Here is a 16,755-nt window from a genome sequence, read left to right on the forward strand (position 1 = left end):
ATTTTAATTGTCTGAATGCAGGGATGAGAACAAACAAATAAACAGAAAAAAACCAAACAGCTGTAGTTGTGGTGGATAAAAACAAGTCTTTGGCTAGGTGTGGTGGCTCATGCCTGTCATTCTAGCACTTTGGGAGGTCGAGGCAGGTGGATCACTGGAGGCTAGGAGTTCCAGACCAGCCTGCCAACATGATGAAACCCCGTCTCTACTCAAAATAAAATACAATAATTAGCCAGGTGTGGTGGTGCACGCCTGTAATCCCAGCGACTTGGGAGGCCAAGGCATGAGACTCACTTGACACTTGAACCCAGAAGGTGAAGATCACAGTGAGCTGAGATCATGCTACCGCACTCCAGACTGGGTGACACAGCAATACTCCATTTCAAAGAAAAAAAAAAAGTATTTCTTTTAGGCTAAGAAAAAATGCCACCTATACTCAAAGACCTGGCAGTTCTAGTTGACAGACTTCCACTCACTTCCAAGCACATCTGGTAGAAAAGTAAATAAGACTTTAAAAAATCTTTTCAAGTGGCTGGAATTTGTTTCAATTCATAGAAACACATATAGAACTATTTCACCAAATTTCTCTTTCATAAAATACTGGCTATATATACAGAAACACAGAATTAAATGTTGTCATTTAAGACCTCCCCAAACTAACCAATTGAGTCATAGTAATTAGTTACGAACGTCATGTGAATCTTGCATTCTCATTTGACACTGGAAGATATCGTTAGCATCAGTAATTTATTCTGAAGATATTGGGGCTATTCAGGATTGATAGCTTTTCCCTGACTCTGTACCCAGCACAGGGTCTCACACACACATTGTTAGTCAATTGACTAGATGTCTAATTAATTGGCCATAACATCATATGATGCTTATGTTCCATGTTTCCTTTCTGAACAATCCTCTAGAAGCCTAGAGCAGCAAGTACTCCGTTAGGTATCTTATTTTGAGGCATCTGTCTCAGAGCATACGAATACTCAAAACAGAATCAACTTTAATATACCCAAAGTTGCATATTAGAGTCATAGTAAGCTATTATTTTTGATATATACTTGCTCATTTAATTTGTAAAGTTTGTATAATTCATATATGATAATATATGAATGTATATATTTATTAGTCACCCAGAAATAAAGAAATAACAAATAAAACACACCTATAGAAATGATGCAGGATCACTAAAATTAAAATGGAACAGTTAGGGCCAAAATCAGGCAATGCACCAAAAAACAAAATCAACTAGTCATATGTCATATGCTTAAAAATTAAGAAAAGCCAACACAGCGACAAGAGAAGCTGGCTGCAGATACCAGCAACTCCAGCATCTGCCTCCTCTTTCCATTTTAAGCACCCTTCAGAAGCAGAAAATTCAAATTTAAGCAATGATAAAGGCATTCAGCAAGATAAATGAGAGAACAAAAGATTTGGTGAACAAAATATTTTTTAAAATGCCCCTAGTCATGTTATCATGTACAGGTTGAGCAACTCTCATCTGAAAATCCAAAATCCAAAATGCTCCAAAATCCTAAACGTTCTGAGTGCCAACATGATGCTCAAAAGAAATGCTCATTGGAGCATTTCAGATTTTTGGATTAGAGATGCTCAACCAGTATAATGTAAATATTCCGAACTCTCAAATAACCCAAAATCTTAAAACACTTCTGGCCCCAAGCATTTCAGATAAAGAATACTCAACCTGCATCTGCATGATGTGTGTGTGTTTATATATGTGTATACATGTATGTAAGCATGTGTATTACTATATAGGCATATAACACTAATATGTGTGTATACATATATATAAAAAACTATACATATGTACACATATATAATATATATTTGCAGTTAGTGAAATGAATTACAAGATAATCAGTTTTCTATGGTGGCAGCTATAAGATAACATAATTTTCAACAATGTGAGAAATAAATTGACAGCCAGAAAACCTTCAGAAAACTACCTGAAGGCCTAAGTGAACCGCAAGTTAACTTAAACATTAGAAATTAGAATTATCATGACATAAACTTAGGGAGACCCTGATGTTCTGAACTGAGCTATGATGAACAGGCCTTCTATGGAAGAGACCACTAACAAGCCTTCTATGGCAGAGGCCTTCCATGGCAGAGGACGCTTCTATGGGAGAAGCTGTTTTCCAATATCCAGGTTTTCCTTTCTTCCTTTTGGCAAGATCAGCTTCAGAGTCTGTTAATTGAACTCTTGCTTTACGCTACGTTTTCCAACTTCCCTTGCAGCTAAGCATGGACATCTGTCTCAGTTCTGGCCAAAATAGAATGTGAGCATCTGTGATTTATGAAAGTTCTGTATTATGTCCTTCAAGGGAGAAATTTCCTCCCACTTTCTTCTCCCTCCCCACACCTGGAATGAGGACATGGTGCTGTAACCCATGTTCAGACATACAAATACTTTAGCATATGGTGGAACAACATTAAACAAGCCTGGACACCTCAACAACCAAGTGGAGTAGGGTCACATTAAACTGCCCTCTGGTTCAGACCTTAATATGAAAAACAAACAGGCTAGGCACAGTGGCTCACACCCATAATCCCATCACTTTGGGAGGCCAAGGTGGGTGGATAACTTGAGCTCAAAAGTTCAAGGGCAGTCTGGGCAACATGGCAAAACTCAGTCTCTACAAAAAAATACAAAACTTAGCCAAGCTTGGTGGCACACGCCTGTATGTCCCAGCTACTCAGGAGGCTGAGGTGGGAGAATTGCTTGAGCCCAGGAAGTTGGGGCTACAGTGAGCCATGATTGTGCCACAGCACTCCAGCCTGAGCGACAGAGTAAGACCCTGTCTCAAACAAAAAACCAAAAGCCTCTATCTTGTTTAAGCCACTTTTATTTGGGTGCTGTAAAAGCAGGCCTGCCAACATTCTAGCAAATATCAGCATCTGTTTCAGTGTGGTGTGTCAGACCCAATAAGCAGGTATACTTTTAAGAAACTTCTGGAAGGTCATAGAAGTAAAATAAAAGTGAGGATGCAATCTGGCATTGATTTATAACATATATTTCTTTTAAAAAAGTGAAAGACATTGAGGGTTTTCTAGACAAAAGATAAGATTAATAATAGGCATTTGTTGCTTCAGAGACTTCACGGGTTAATAGTTAAACTAAGTCACCAACAAACCTTGCTGAAGAAGCAGGTAATTTACACTAGGAACAATTTTGTCAGTCATAAAAAAGTATACATTTTATGAAACTAGGTAAATCAAAGGCCAAGGGAAATCACAACCTATCATTCCTAGAAAGCTTAAAAACAATTGAAAATTGCCTGTTTGGCCTTCAGCCTTACCATGCTGTGCTGTAGGAGCTGGGCTGGAATGCAAACCTTCCAACCCCACAATCTTATACTCAGGACATGAGTGAACACTCACAAGCTAGGGAAATGAGTAACAACAGGACATTAAACCACATACATTAATTTATATGAAGAATCTATTCTGTAGAGATTAATATATCGCTATATAATTTCCCAGAGAATTGATATTTAGTATGAAGAGCTTGAAGAAAATAGGTTAGGACTTTTTCTGAAGTTAGAGAGACTCACATAAACACATTAGCAGATATTTACACTTCCAAGTAGGAACACTTAACAGAGAGCAAAATATTTACTTAGACAAACTCGAAGGGTAAATCTCTTTTAAACGAATCAACTTTTAATTACTGTTACCTAGATTATAAAATTGAATACAAGTACTTGTAGCTTCATACAGATTTTCAAAATAATCTAAAATATTTTGTTCCCTGGAAACAACAAGTTTTCCAATGGGCTATGCCCTTTCCAATTCAAATGAAGGTGCTGTCTTCTGGAGCTTTTAAATCTCCAAGGTGAAGTCAAGCCTTTCATCTTCTGTACTTTCTGGCACTTCCTGAATATTCCAGTACCCACCTAACCCTGTCATCATTGGCTTGCCCACCCCCATTCCTGCTTAGCCAGAAACTCCTCAGGAACAGCTGGAGATGGAGTCTCACAAAAGCATGGACTCTAAAGACAGACAAGGTTCGAATCCAAGTTCCAGCAAATCATATGTGTGTGGCCTTACACGTGTCACTTTACCTTCCTGACCCTTGTCTTTAAAATAGATGAAATGATTAAATGGCTGGCTGTGAGGATGAAATGAATTAATACATGATACATTTCTCAGCCCAGTACCTGGAACATAGTAAGTACCACCTACATGTCTCATCAGTCTCTGACTCCATAGATGCCTGAGAAAACTACCTTTGAACAGAATGGAGGATTCACATCATAATAGGCCAAGTTTAGGGATGGTATATCTCTCCCAAACAAATGTTGCTTATTAAAATATTTTAAATTTTCCAGTGAAACATAACTAAAACGCTGGGATGGTCACACCTCAACAAAATTATCTCACGGGCTTATCAGAGAAGAGTCCAGAATCATGGTCTAGAGTGCATCAATCTTAGCTCAGATGGCAGCTCCTTCTGGAAGACCTGGAACGTGAAATCTAAAACACTGCTTTTCAGAATGTGCATTAATTCACCCAACCAAGAAAAACCGATGCTATAGTTTTCAGTCACTTGTTTATTGCAGAGCATCTCCGAAATGTCCCTTCTTTCCTGCCTCACCTGTTAACTCCCATTATTCCTACTCCTGTGAATAGTAGGGGCATCCTGCTGTTGGTGACATGATTATTATACAAGAAAACTTCAGTTTAAATGCAAAGTTTCACAAGAAAAGCACCTGAAAAACCTGTTTGTGTCTGTACTGTCAGTACCTTTAATTATCAAAAACTTTAGTATTTTCATTCTTGGAAAATTACTTAGAAGTTATTCCCACATGGAAAAATCCATAAGAACCTCTTTCAAATTCCCAGAATTGCAATCACACTGCCTTAGTTTATGTTTCCCTAGAAGAAGTGGCTGTGACAAGGATTTGAGCACAAGTAAATTTTCTTTCTTTGGAAGTAGGGAGAGATGCTGATGTTTATGAATTCATGAGACCAAAATAACACTGAAAGCCAATGAGAAAATGCCCCTTGGCAGAGCTTATACTTGTATTAAAAAAATGAGAGAACATTAATGGTCTTATTCTCTTTCAACTACAAATCAAACACTTCTACTTGAAAATAATTCAGGAAGTCCCCAGTCCCCAGGTTCCAAGGACCCTTGGCGTCCCCATATCAGAGAAGAGCTGCCAATTATAGGTTTTGCCCAGTGATACTTTGTAAGGTTTCATTCATTTAACAAACATTTGTATGCTACTTATAAATTATGACACATAAATCATAATTTACACTAAGAAAAAAAATCAACTATGTGATTATTGCCTAATATGATCCACCTACTCTCTCTATACAAAGACTATTGTTTGTAATTTCCTTTGGATTGATTATAGATTTAGAAGATTGTTGGGAACTCTTGCCTGACGCTTATGGAAAATATCAAAACTGAATACGTGTCTTTCATTAGATTTAATTAGTGTGACTTCTATAATGGTGTGTAAATAATCCTTGTCAATTAGTTTCTCTCTCTCTCACACACACACACCCCTACCATTTTAGAGGCAGTGAATTAGGACTAAGTTCTGTTCATAATTTTAAAACCGTCTTTACTTATCTGTATTAATCATAGTAGTGCAGCACAGTGTTATGATTATAGCAGTCACTCTGTAAAAATCAGTTTAATTCAATGAAAAAGCAATAGTACATATGTTTTTCTTGATTTATAAATCAACTTCATACTTTTAAATCTTCAGTTTCTCACTTAACTTTTCCCTCTAGATAAGTATATTTTAAAGGATAGTTGAATAGAGCATAAAAATTAGCAAAAGTATCACTGTATTATAATCGTTAGTACATTAAATTAGCCAGATTTTTTTTTTCCGCTTTTTGGCAATGACTAAGCATTGTATTAGGTTAAGTGAAGTAGGCTTACAAACACCAGTAAGGTCCTATGATGATGAAAGGTAATCATTAAATGTAATTGTTAAAAAAAGGCTGCAAATTCCTTGACAATCCTTCCATCAAGAGGTAAAATCGAGGCCCATTCTTTGAATATGGTTGCTTTAGTGACTTGCTTCTAACCTAGAAAAGCCTAGATTGTGAAGGGCAACACAGCCATTGCCTGCTGCTCCCTCATAGGACATGAATCTTTGAAGCCTTGAACCTCCGAGTGACAAGTCCAACTATCCTGAATCCATCCTGCTGCAGAGGCCATAAGGAGAGAGTATACAGGAAGAGACACCAAGGCCCAGCTGTTTGGGTCTCCCCAGACAAGACAACAGATATGTGAGTGGGGAAGGAAGCTTCTGAGATGCTCTAGCCCCAGGCACCCTCTGAGTGCAGATTCCTGAGGGACCTGGAAAGATTACTACCTAGCCGGGCCTAGTTGACCCCCAGAACCACAATAGATGATAATAACAAATGATTGTTATTGTTTTATACCACTAAGTTTGGGATGGTATGTTATATAGCAATTGATAATGGGAATGTTGTGTATTTTATAAATAAATTTTCCTATAAAGACCTTATACACAACTTAAAATATCACTGACTATATTTTAGAAAGAACACAAAACATATCCGAAAGAAAGAGAATGACCAAATCACGCAAGTTGTGCATATAACCAAGTTTACGCTGGCTTCAAATCCCTCTTGGGACTGCATCTCCAAAGCAATCAGTTAACTGAGTTTGATAGGAAACCCTTTTCACTCTGTGAGCTGGAGATCAGGCGGCACCAGCAAGCTTCTTTGAAGAGCCTCACCTTCTAATGAACAAGAGCTGTTCTTTTCAATTCTAACACGATGTGAGGTATGTTTTTTATGTCAGTTCTGTCAAAGCTTGACATGCGGTACAGCCTCAAACAATTCAACACATGTCTGGTCAGTAACAGCGACTTCCTTTCCTCTGACAGATCAAGTAAGCTTCCCACTCTACCAAGCGAGGGAGAGTTCTGAGAAAGTTTTCCAAATTGATGCCTTCTTCTGTCATGTTTAATTCAAAACTTTGGAAGTAAATTTCTGCATTCTTTCACTTTCTGAGAAATACTTTCTGTAGATTTGGATAAGTGTTTTTCTACTTGATGTCTGATGATCTAAGGCTCTTAAAAAACTAATTTAAGAAATGCTTGTGGAATATCTTCTTTTCACAAGTTTTTATAACCATCTTCTCTCTTGGAATTTAATGAGTTTTTTTTTTTTTAACCTTAAGGGTACTGTGAGCAAGAACTATTAAGATTCCAGTGTAATATTCTACCTACTGATATTTTAAAAAAATTTTATACTTTACTCCTTAGCTGGTGTATAAAATACTTGACCTTGTAGGATGGGGCTAAATAACCTTGGACTACAGGGAAAAAAAGATAAATGGGGATGGGTTGATAGAAGTAGGAAAAGGACAGAAGGAAAATATAAGAAAATAATTTGAATAGCTTCAGTGATTTAATTTTTGGAATATTATGATAGATGTCTTCTATAAAGTCCCCCCAGAGACACACTCTGAATTAGAGCCGAGGTGGAGGGGGTTTATCTGGGGAAAGTAACCCCAGGAAGCAATGACAGGTGAGTGGGAATACCAGACAATGAAGGGAAAGAAGCCAAAATAGAGAATATTAATAAATGGGTAACCATTGTTGGCAATGGGGGCTCAATTCTGCTGGAAAATTCTAGAAGACTCAGGAGAACATGCCTCAGATCTGCCCCAACTAAAACCTGATGGACTGGGGGTGTTTTTCTACCAAATCCCTTAGTAATTAGTGGACAGCTGCTTACAGAAGCTTTAATTCCTTGATACTTTCAGCCTGCCCAGCATGTGGCTGAAAACAGTGTGGAATCCAGAGAAATCTCTTAGACAGAAAGTCACAGGTACTTATAACAAGATGCTAGCAGCATATACTGCATGCCAAGGGAATGTCTATAGAGGGGATACTGACATGTCGGCTATGATGACCAAAGTCCTCCAGAACCCAATGCGGGGGAGAGAGGAGACACAGGATGGTGGCCTTTAACGTGGGATTTTTACTTATTTGGGAATATTTTGGTGACTTGGTAACAAAGTTGTAGACCATGCACTATTATAAAGCCAGTCTAAGTTTGTTGTTGATCTGTACCCATGATATTTTGTATATGTGATTTTGAGGACTACAGGGTACTGGTAAAATACTTAAAGGAATTTGTGATGTCTTTGGCTTGTTATCAGAAGCCTACTGTTCCCATCCCAGGATCCATATCACTCCCCCAATTTCTTCAAAGTTTCTCCTAATTGCCAGGGCAGCAAAAATGCTTATTTTAAAAGTTGATTTTCATCAACAGAGACCAAATTCTTAGGCAGCAGAACATGGAAGTTTACATGAGGAAGCTGAGAACTGAAAAACAAATGTACGAAGTGCTTAGAACAGAACAACAGAGGTATGATGAATACCAATTAGGAACCAGCAAAAGGGCTGCCTGGTATAAAATCTGCTTCAAATCAGTTTTTCTCACATGTGTTTACATTTTGCTATAAAAAGATAACATGTATAAACCTATGCAAACAAATAAAAGGAGAACAGTTTTGCAAATTATGAGTATTGCACGCTGTCTTTTTTGAATGCTGCAGAACTAGCTTACTACCTAAACGGTTTATTTCAATTATGTTTGCTAACACAGAAGTACAGGGTATGAGCCGAACATTGAGGATGACAGAAAAATATTGCAATCCATTAAACTTTTTCTCCTCTTCTCTCTTTCTTTCTCTATTTTACTCCCTGTTTTACTTCCCTGTTCTTCTTTCCTTCCTTTTTTCTTTTCCCTTTCTTTCTTTTCCTTCCTTCCTTCCTTTTCCTCCTCCTTTCTTCTTCTTCTCCTCTTTTCTTTCTTTCTCTCTCTCTCTCCTCCTTTCTTTCTTACTCTCTCTCTTTCTTCCTTCCTTCCTCCCTCCCTCCTTTCTTTCTCTTTCTATTCTTTCTCTTTCTTCCTTCCTCCCTCCCTCCTTTCTTTCTCTCTTTCTCTTCTTTCTTTCTTTCTCTCTCTCTCTTTCTTTCTTTCTTTCTTTCTTTCTTTCTTTCTTTCTTTCCTTCCTTCCTTCCTAATATTACAAGTATTTTCCATTACAACTGCTTTGCATTCCTTGATGACATGTGAATGGATAGCAAAGGAAAGTCTTATTAGATATGGACCAAATGACTTTGTCAAGACAGAGTCAGAGCTGGATGAAAAACACCCATGGAACAACATGCAAGTCATGGTTTGGTTTTCCTGAGAGTTGGTTCAAAGGAAGAAAGCCAGAATTACAACAGTGACCACATATGGAAACCCTAACTGAAGCCACAGCTGTAGAGTAGGGGTTTAGGGTTCTGAGCCTGGAGCTTTCCTGCCTGAGGGCAAATCTTGCCATGGTCATTTATTAGCTGTGTGACTTTGGGCCACATGATTAATGTCTAGGAACCTAATTTCCTCATCTCCAAAACAGGGAAGTTTACATTACCTAATACCTACCTCCTAAAAATTAACTGTGTTACCAGAAGGGAGCTCCTAGAACCGAGTCTGGCATGTAACAAATACTCACTATTAACTGCTATTACATGGATGTTTTGTAGTTGATACCCACAGTCCTCAAGTTCATATGTATGTGAGTCTATGTTACTCTGAAAGATTACAGTGCAGAAAAACACACTTTATTAAAAACAACACAATAACAACATATAGAGAAGCATATTTACTCATCCATCATATACTTAGTGAGAAAGTTCTATGCATTCCCCTAAATCCTGGGATATCCAGGCAGCCAAAATACCATGCCCCCGGACCTCACATGTCTCATTTTCTTCACCCGAAACCTCGTGCTAAACACTTCCAATGAGGCTTCTCCATTCGTCCCAGCATTGGATAGTGACATTACGCATGCTGGTTCGCTCCCATGTCTTGGTGGTAAATAAGGAGAATCTTTATTTCACTAGAGTAACGCACCCTCTATGCGGTCACAATAAGGAAAAAAAAGCATGAACTCTCCTTGTTTATCTAGCTGAGGTTGGAGTAAACTGTTCCAAGTCAACCTGTGAACAGCTCTGGTGGACTGCATAGACGATCCTAAGTCACCCCCTCCTTCTTGTACTCAAACTATTTGCCTTCAAAAAGTGGGATCTTCATTCTAGCTAGCTTTGTGATTTTTTTTTTTTTTTTTTTTGCCAAGAATGTACCAGAAGTGACAGTGTGTCATGCTGAGCCTAGGTCTCAGAGGGCCTGATGCTCTCCACTCTGTCTCGGAGCCCTGCCCAGCGACCATGTGCACAATCTTGGGCTGGTCTTCTGGATGATGAGAGACACATGACCCAGTCACCCCTGTCACAGAAGTCAGCTACTCGCCAGACATACGAGTGAGCCAGAGCAGAAGACCAGAATTGCCCAGGTGATCCCCATTCAAATCTCCAACCTACGGATACAGGAGCTAAATAAATGCTTATTGTCTTAAGCCACTGAGGTTGGGAGTAATTAGTTATGCAACATTATTTGGCAATAAATAACTGATGCAACAATAGAAGTAAGATTTCAACACTAGGGTTTGTGACTCCAAGACCCGTGTCCTCGAAGTTGTAAGAAAGCAGTCATTGCATAATTAAACATATGTGTATGGGTGCCTATATATAATATACACTAAATTACTAAAAGATATGTTGGGTAGGTGTAGATGTAATACAACTAAACACAGACTATTTTAAGTGGACGTGGAAGGAATTAGCTGTTGGAAGGACTGGTAAAAAAAAAAAATCAGAGAAGCGGCTCGCCAGCGGGAGCAACAACTTGAGGCGAGCCGTTAGCCGCCTCGCCTTCCCCGCAGCGCCCCTCCCTCTCCCCGGGAAGCCCGTTCGGCTCCGCCTTTTCGGCTGACGTCCCGGGCGAGCGGGGGCGGGCGCGTGGGTGGGCCGAGCCGTCTGCAGCCAGCGATTCGGCTGGCTCTGCCACACCACCGCGCGCCCCCGCTCCGCCCGCCCCTCCGGGCGCGTCTTTTCCGGGATCGCGCTGAGCCCCGCCTCCGCCGGCTGTCCGGGTGCGCGCGCGCCGCTGCGGCTTTTTCTCTGGCCTCCGCGGCGCGCTCCTCCTCGTCCCAGCGCTAGCGGGCACGCGGTTCCTTTTTGCGAGCTTCCCGAGTGCCAGGCGCCAGCCGGCTGCGAAGACGCGGTGGGCCGCCCCTCCGATTGAAATCACAGAAGATATTCGTGTTCTTCTTAAGAGAAAAAGAGGACATTTAAGAAAAATGCTATGGCAAAGAGAATAAAAGCTAAGCCCACTTCAGACAAACCTGGAAGTCCATATCGCTCTGTCACACACTTCGACTCACTAGCTGTAATAGACATCCCTGGAGCAGATACTCTGGATAAATTATTTGACCATGCTGTATCCAAGTTTGGGAAGAAGGATAGCCTTGGGACCAGGGAAATCCTAAGTGAAGAAAATGAAATGCAGCCAAATGGAAAAGTTTTTAAGAAGTTAATTCTTGGGAATTACAAATGGATGAACTACCTTGAAGTGAACTGCAGAGTGAATAACTTTGGTAGTGGACTCACTGCACTGGGACTAAAACCAAAGAACACCATTGCTATCTTCTGTGAGACCAGGGCCGAGTGGATGATTGCAGCACAGACCTGCTTTAAGTACAACTTTCCTCTTGTGACTTTATATGCCACACTTGGCAAAGAAGCAGTAGTTCATGGGCTAAATGAATCTGAGGCTTCCTATCTGATTACCAGTGTTGAACTTCTGGAAAGTAAACTTAAGACTGCATTGTTAGATATCAGTTGTGTAAAACATATCATTTATGTGGACAATAAGACTATCAATAAAGCAGAGTACCCGGAAGGTTTTGAGATTCACAGCATGCAATCAGTAGAAGAGTTGGGATCCAACCCAGAAAACTTGGGCATTCCTCCAAGTAGACCAACGCCTTCAGACATGGCCATTGTTATGTATACTAGTGGTTCTACTGGCCGACCTAAGGGAGTGATGATGCATCATAGCAATTTGATAGCTGGAATGACAGGCCAATGTGAAAGAATACCTGGACTGGGACCAAAGGACACATATATTGGCTACTTGCCTTTGGCTCATGTGCTAGAACTGACAGCAGAGATAATCTTGCTTTACCTATGGCTGCAGGATTGGATATTCTTCTCCACTTACACTCTCTGACCAGTCCAGCAAAATTAAAAAAGGAAGCAAAGGAGACTGTACTGTACTGAAGCCCACACTTATGGCTGCTGTTCCGGAAATCATGGATAGAATTTATAAGAATGTTATGAGCAAAGTCCAAGAGATGAATTATATTCAGAAAACTCTGTTCAAGATAGGATATGATTACAAATTGGAACAGATCAAAAAGGGATATGATGCACCTCTTTGCAATCTGTTACTGTTTAAAAAGGTGAAGGCTCTGCTGGGAGGGAATGTCTGCATGATGCTGTCTGGAGGGGCCCCACTATCTCCTCAGACACACCAATTCATGAATGTCTGCTTCTGCTGCCCAATTGGCCAGGGTTATGGACTGACAGAATCATGTGGTGCTGGGACAGTTACTGAGGTAACTGACTATACTACTGGAAGAGTTGGAGCCCCTCTTATTTGCTGTGAAATTAAGCTAAAAGACTGGCAGGAAGGCGGTTATACAATTAATGACAAGCCAAACCCCAGAGGTGAAATCGTAATTGGTGGACAGAACATCTCCATGGGATATTTTAAAAATGAAGAGAAAACAGCAGAGGATTATTCTGTGGATGAAAATGGACAAAGGTGGTTTTGCACTGGTGATATTGGAGAATTCCACCCCGATGGATGTTTACAGATTATAGATCGTAAGAAAGATCTAGTAAAGTTACAAGCAGGAGAATATGTATCTCTTGGGAAAGTAGAAGCTGCACTGAAGAATTGTCCACTTATTGACAACATCTGTGCTTTTGCCAAAAGTGACCAGTCCTATGTGATCAGTTTTGTGGTTCCTAATCAGAAAAGGTTGACACTCTTGGCACAACAGAAAGGGGTAGAAGGAACTTGGGTTGATATCTGCAATAATCCTGCTATGGAAGCTGAAATACTGAAAGAAATTCGAGAAGCTGCAAATGCCATGAAATTGGAGCGATTTGAAATTCCAATCAAGGTTCGATTAAGCCCAGAGCCATGGACCCCTGAAACTGGTTTGGTAACTGATGCTTTCAAACTGAAAAGGAAGGAGCTGAAGAACCATTACCTCAAAGACATTGAATGAATGTATGGGGGCAAATAAAATGCTCTCTTATTGACAGTTGTGCAGGAGGTAGCCTGGTGGTTTTTCACTTCTAGAATATTAAGCCTTTGTTGAGCTGTTAGAATGTAAGGTATATCATTCTAAAGATACAGTAAAAAGAAAACAAAACCAAAAGTTATTAAAATTGTTGTCCAGTTTACTTTAACTTAGTTTTGCATAGTTCTAGTGCAGCTGAAATTGAAAAGTTATTTCCCTTTAGCTGTGTTGTTATAGAGCAGAAATTCTGTTTTTAAAAATTAGCCTAAGATATACTTGTTTTTGTAAAGAAGAATATTTAATGTTGAACAAAATAAATCGGAGTTGGAGTAGAATGTAGTTTGAGGAAATTCGCAGCTTCCAATGCCTCTTGTCTTCCTATTTCAGAAGAAGTTTAAATATTAAGCATGACAGAAAATATGTATTAACACTACTCAAAGCAAAAGTGCTGCAGGGCTTTAAAATTCTCTTCCAACCATTTATCTTGAAGGAAAAATTCAATAGTAATATAATACACAAAATCAAACAATACCTTAGAAGGTATTAAGATTATAATTGTTGCATAGGTTAGATATAGAGTCATTGTAATGTTGTGAATAATTGCAGTGCCTAAAGTAAGAATAAAACAACATACACAACACCAAAAAATATCTAGTAATATATTTAAAGGGAAATTGAGCTGCTTTTTTGAAACTTTGAGATCTAAAAATAACTGTTAATTATTTGAATGACTTAAGAGGAAAGTACATTGTTTGAAATGCTGAAAATTGCCTTTCTGTGTTTATTCAAACTGAAAAGCTGAGACCAAGAGCAAAATGACAGGAAGGTAAAAAGTTAACAGGCAAACATTTTCTCTTAGAAAAGATGATAAAATCGTAAGTATTTGGAATTAGAACCCTTGCACAGCACTGAACCTGGGAAAGAGATTTAAACTCTGAATTTATCTTTGATAACAGGGATTGATTTTAAAATGTACATGTAGTAAATTACATTTGTAATTTAAGGTCTGTTTGCTGTTGCTGATTTGATTCTTGATCAGTAGTTTGCATTTCAGGAAGCCTTTCATTTTGCTTTAATTTTAGCAAAGCGGGTTATAATGAATGACTTCCCCAATATCTTGCTGGAACTTACAGGTGATTAACTTGGATGAGTTTTGGGAAGTTAAAGGGAAGAAAACACTGTTACCATTTTTTCCTGTTTGGGAAGAGCTTAGAAACTGGAAATACTAGATTTGGGAGAAGGGCAGAGTTACTTGATAAGGGACTGATGTTTGTGCAGTAACTTGGGAGTGTGGTTTCTTTTTGAATCTTTAATTAAAACCTGGGATTATATATCCCTGATAAATATTCACACTTGAACCATAGTTACTGTAAAACACAAAAAATCTTAATACTGTTACTCTTTGCACTTTTTCTTAATCATTTTATATATATATGCATATATACATATATATGTGTGTGTGTGTGTGTGAGAGTTGCTTATGTTGTTTTGTACAGATGTGGGCCACCATTGCAACAAAACAAATTCTTTTTGCTCTAAAATATTTATAAAGAAAATACTTAAATGTTATGCATATGGTGGTAATAAGGGAAAAATCAAGTATTATAAACAAGAATGAAGGTTTTTGTAAAGATTTCTGTTCAGTGTTTTGCAAGGTAAAATTTTAGGCAAGTTTTCCCTGGAGTTATGTGTATGTGAGTATTCTCATTCTTCCCAACTTGCCTTTGAAGAGTGAAAAACCATTATTATCAAGTAGACTACTATTCAGCTTTTATTCCTGCCCTGCTGTTTACCCATTAAGAATGAGTTTCTTAGACTTTTCCAATATGTGATTTTTTTTTTCCCATTTAGAATGGTGATTTTAAATGTGTGAGTGCATGCACTGTCTTATCTCAGATATTTGCACCCCCGATCCGCCCCCGACTCCCAAAAGCTGGAACACTGCCAACTGATCTGTTATATAGGTCCTGTAGAAACACATCATTAACACTTAAGGTTGGGTGCTGCTAATTCTTTGCAAAAATCCAAACATTGTTAAGGGACCAGGGAGATGCCACTACCCCTTGATTTTCCATCCAAAAATATACATGTTTATGTAAGCAAATCTTTCCATATTCATAGTGACTTTTCAAGTATTTAAGACTAAAGATTTTGATCTCACATTTTTATACGGTTTAAATTGCTCACAATTATTACATACATGTCAGCCATCAAATAAAGTTGTACTTTAAAAATTTACTACAATATGGACATTTCTAAGTCAAACACTTGTGACTTCTGCTTTAATTCCGTGAATGTTCCTGCCTCCTTGATATTTGTATTTATTCTTTTTTTCTCTAGAGTGGAGGGTATAATTGTGTGATATTTCAGAAATATAGATAAATGATTCCAAAAGTCACAGTTAAGGAGATTCATGTTTCTTTGATCATGAATAACTGATTAGTGATTCTTGCCTATATTTTCCTGATAGCATATGACAAATGTTTCTAAGGTAACAAGATGAGAACAGATAAAGATTGTGTGGTGTTTTGGATTTGGAGAGACATATTTTAATTTTTTTTTTTTTTTTTTTTTTTTTTTTTTTTGAGGCGGAGTCTCGCTCTGTCGCCCAGGCTGGAGTGCAGTGGCCGGATCTCGGCTCACTGCAAGCTCCGCCTCCCGGGTTCACGCCATTCTCCTGCCTCAGCCTCCCGAGTAGCTGGGACTACAGGCGCCCGCCGCCTCGCCCGGCTAGTTTTTTGTATTTTTTAGTAGAGACGGGGTTTCACCATGTTAGCCAGGATGGTCTTTTAAATGCAGTTACAAATTATAATGTATTCATATTTGTACTTTCTGTTAAAATGCACGATTGCAGAATTGTTGAGATTTTGTGTTTATTCTTGATGAAAAGCTTTGTTCTTGTTTTTAAGTTTGCACTCAAATCTTAAGAAATAAATTCACCCATGTTATCAAGCCAAAAAAAAAAAAAAAAGAAAAAAAATCACTTTTACCAAACAAAAATGAGTGACAATTTTATAAAAGTAAGAAGGGATGACTACTCTCACTTTTGACACTTAATAGATCATAAATCATTATTTTTAAGGATTTTATTCTCTGACTGTTGTATTATTTGAACATCAGACCACAAAAATATGCACAAAAGTAAGCATCTTATTGGCCCACTGAAAACATTTATTTTTTCCATTTTTTCTTATTTGATTTTCAAAGAACATAATACTGTCACATAAACCCCAAAAATAAACACAGGAGTGGGTATAGACAGAATGAAATACAGTGCCCTTGGATAAAAATGATAATAAAACTTCGTTATTGGTAATCATTCGACAAACATTTTCCATGCATCTTTTATGTGGAAGGTATTGTGCTAACCTCTGAGAACTCAGGGATGAATAAAACAATCTCAGTCCTGTCCTAATTTCTGTTTTATTTGTACAACTGAGAAACAACCTGGATGACTACCAAAAAAAAAAAAAGTGGGCAATTTCTATGAAACGAAAGGTTCAAAAGGCCTAAAAATA

General features: G+C 38.4%; 1 protein-coding gene and 1 pseudogene across 4 annotated transcripts in view; one reads left to right on the plus strand and one right to left on the minus strand.

The window, feature by feature from the left end:
- Positions 1-16,755, minus strand: part of PLCB1 (phospholipase C beta 1) — a 761,313-nt gene that overhangs the window by 559,767 nt on the left and 184,791 nt on the right. The gene's annotated exons all lie outside the window — the stretch shown is intronic.
- LOC119621490 (long-chain-fatty-acid--CoA ligase 4 pseudogene) lies at positions 10,996-16,189 on the plus strand (annotated as a pseudogene).

The sequence above is a fragment of the Chlorocebus sabaeus genome, chromosome 2 (assembly GCF_047675955.1).
Source record: "Chlorocebus sabaeus isolate Y175 chromosome 2, mChlSab1.0.hap1, whole genome shotgun sequence".
In the NCBI taxonomy this organism is placed as follows: domain Eukaryota; kingdom Metazoa; phylum Chordata; class Mammalia; order Primates; family Cercopithecidae; genus Chlorocebus; species Chlorocebus sabaeus.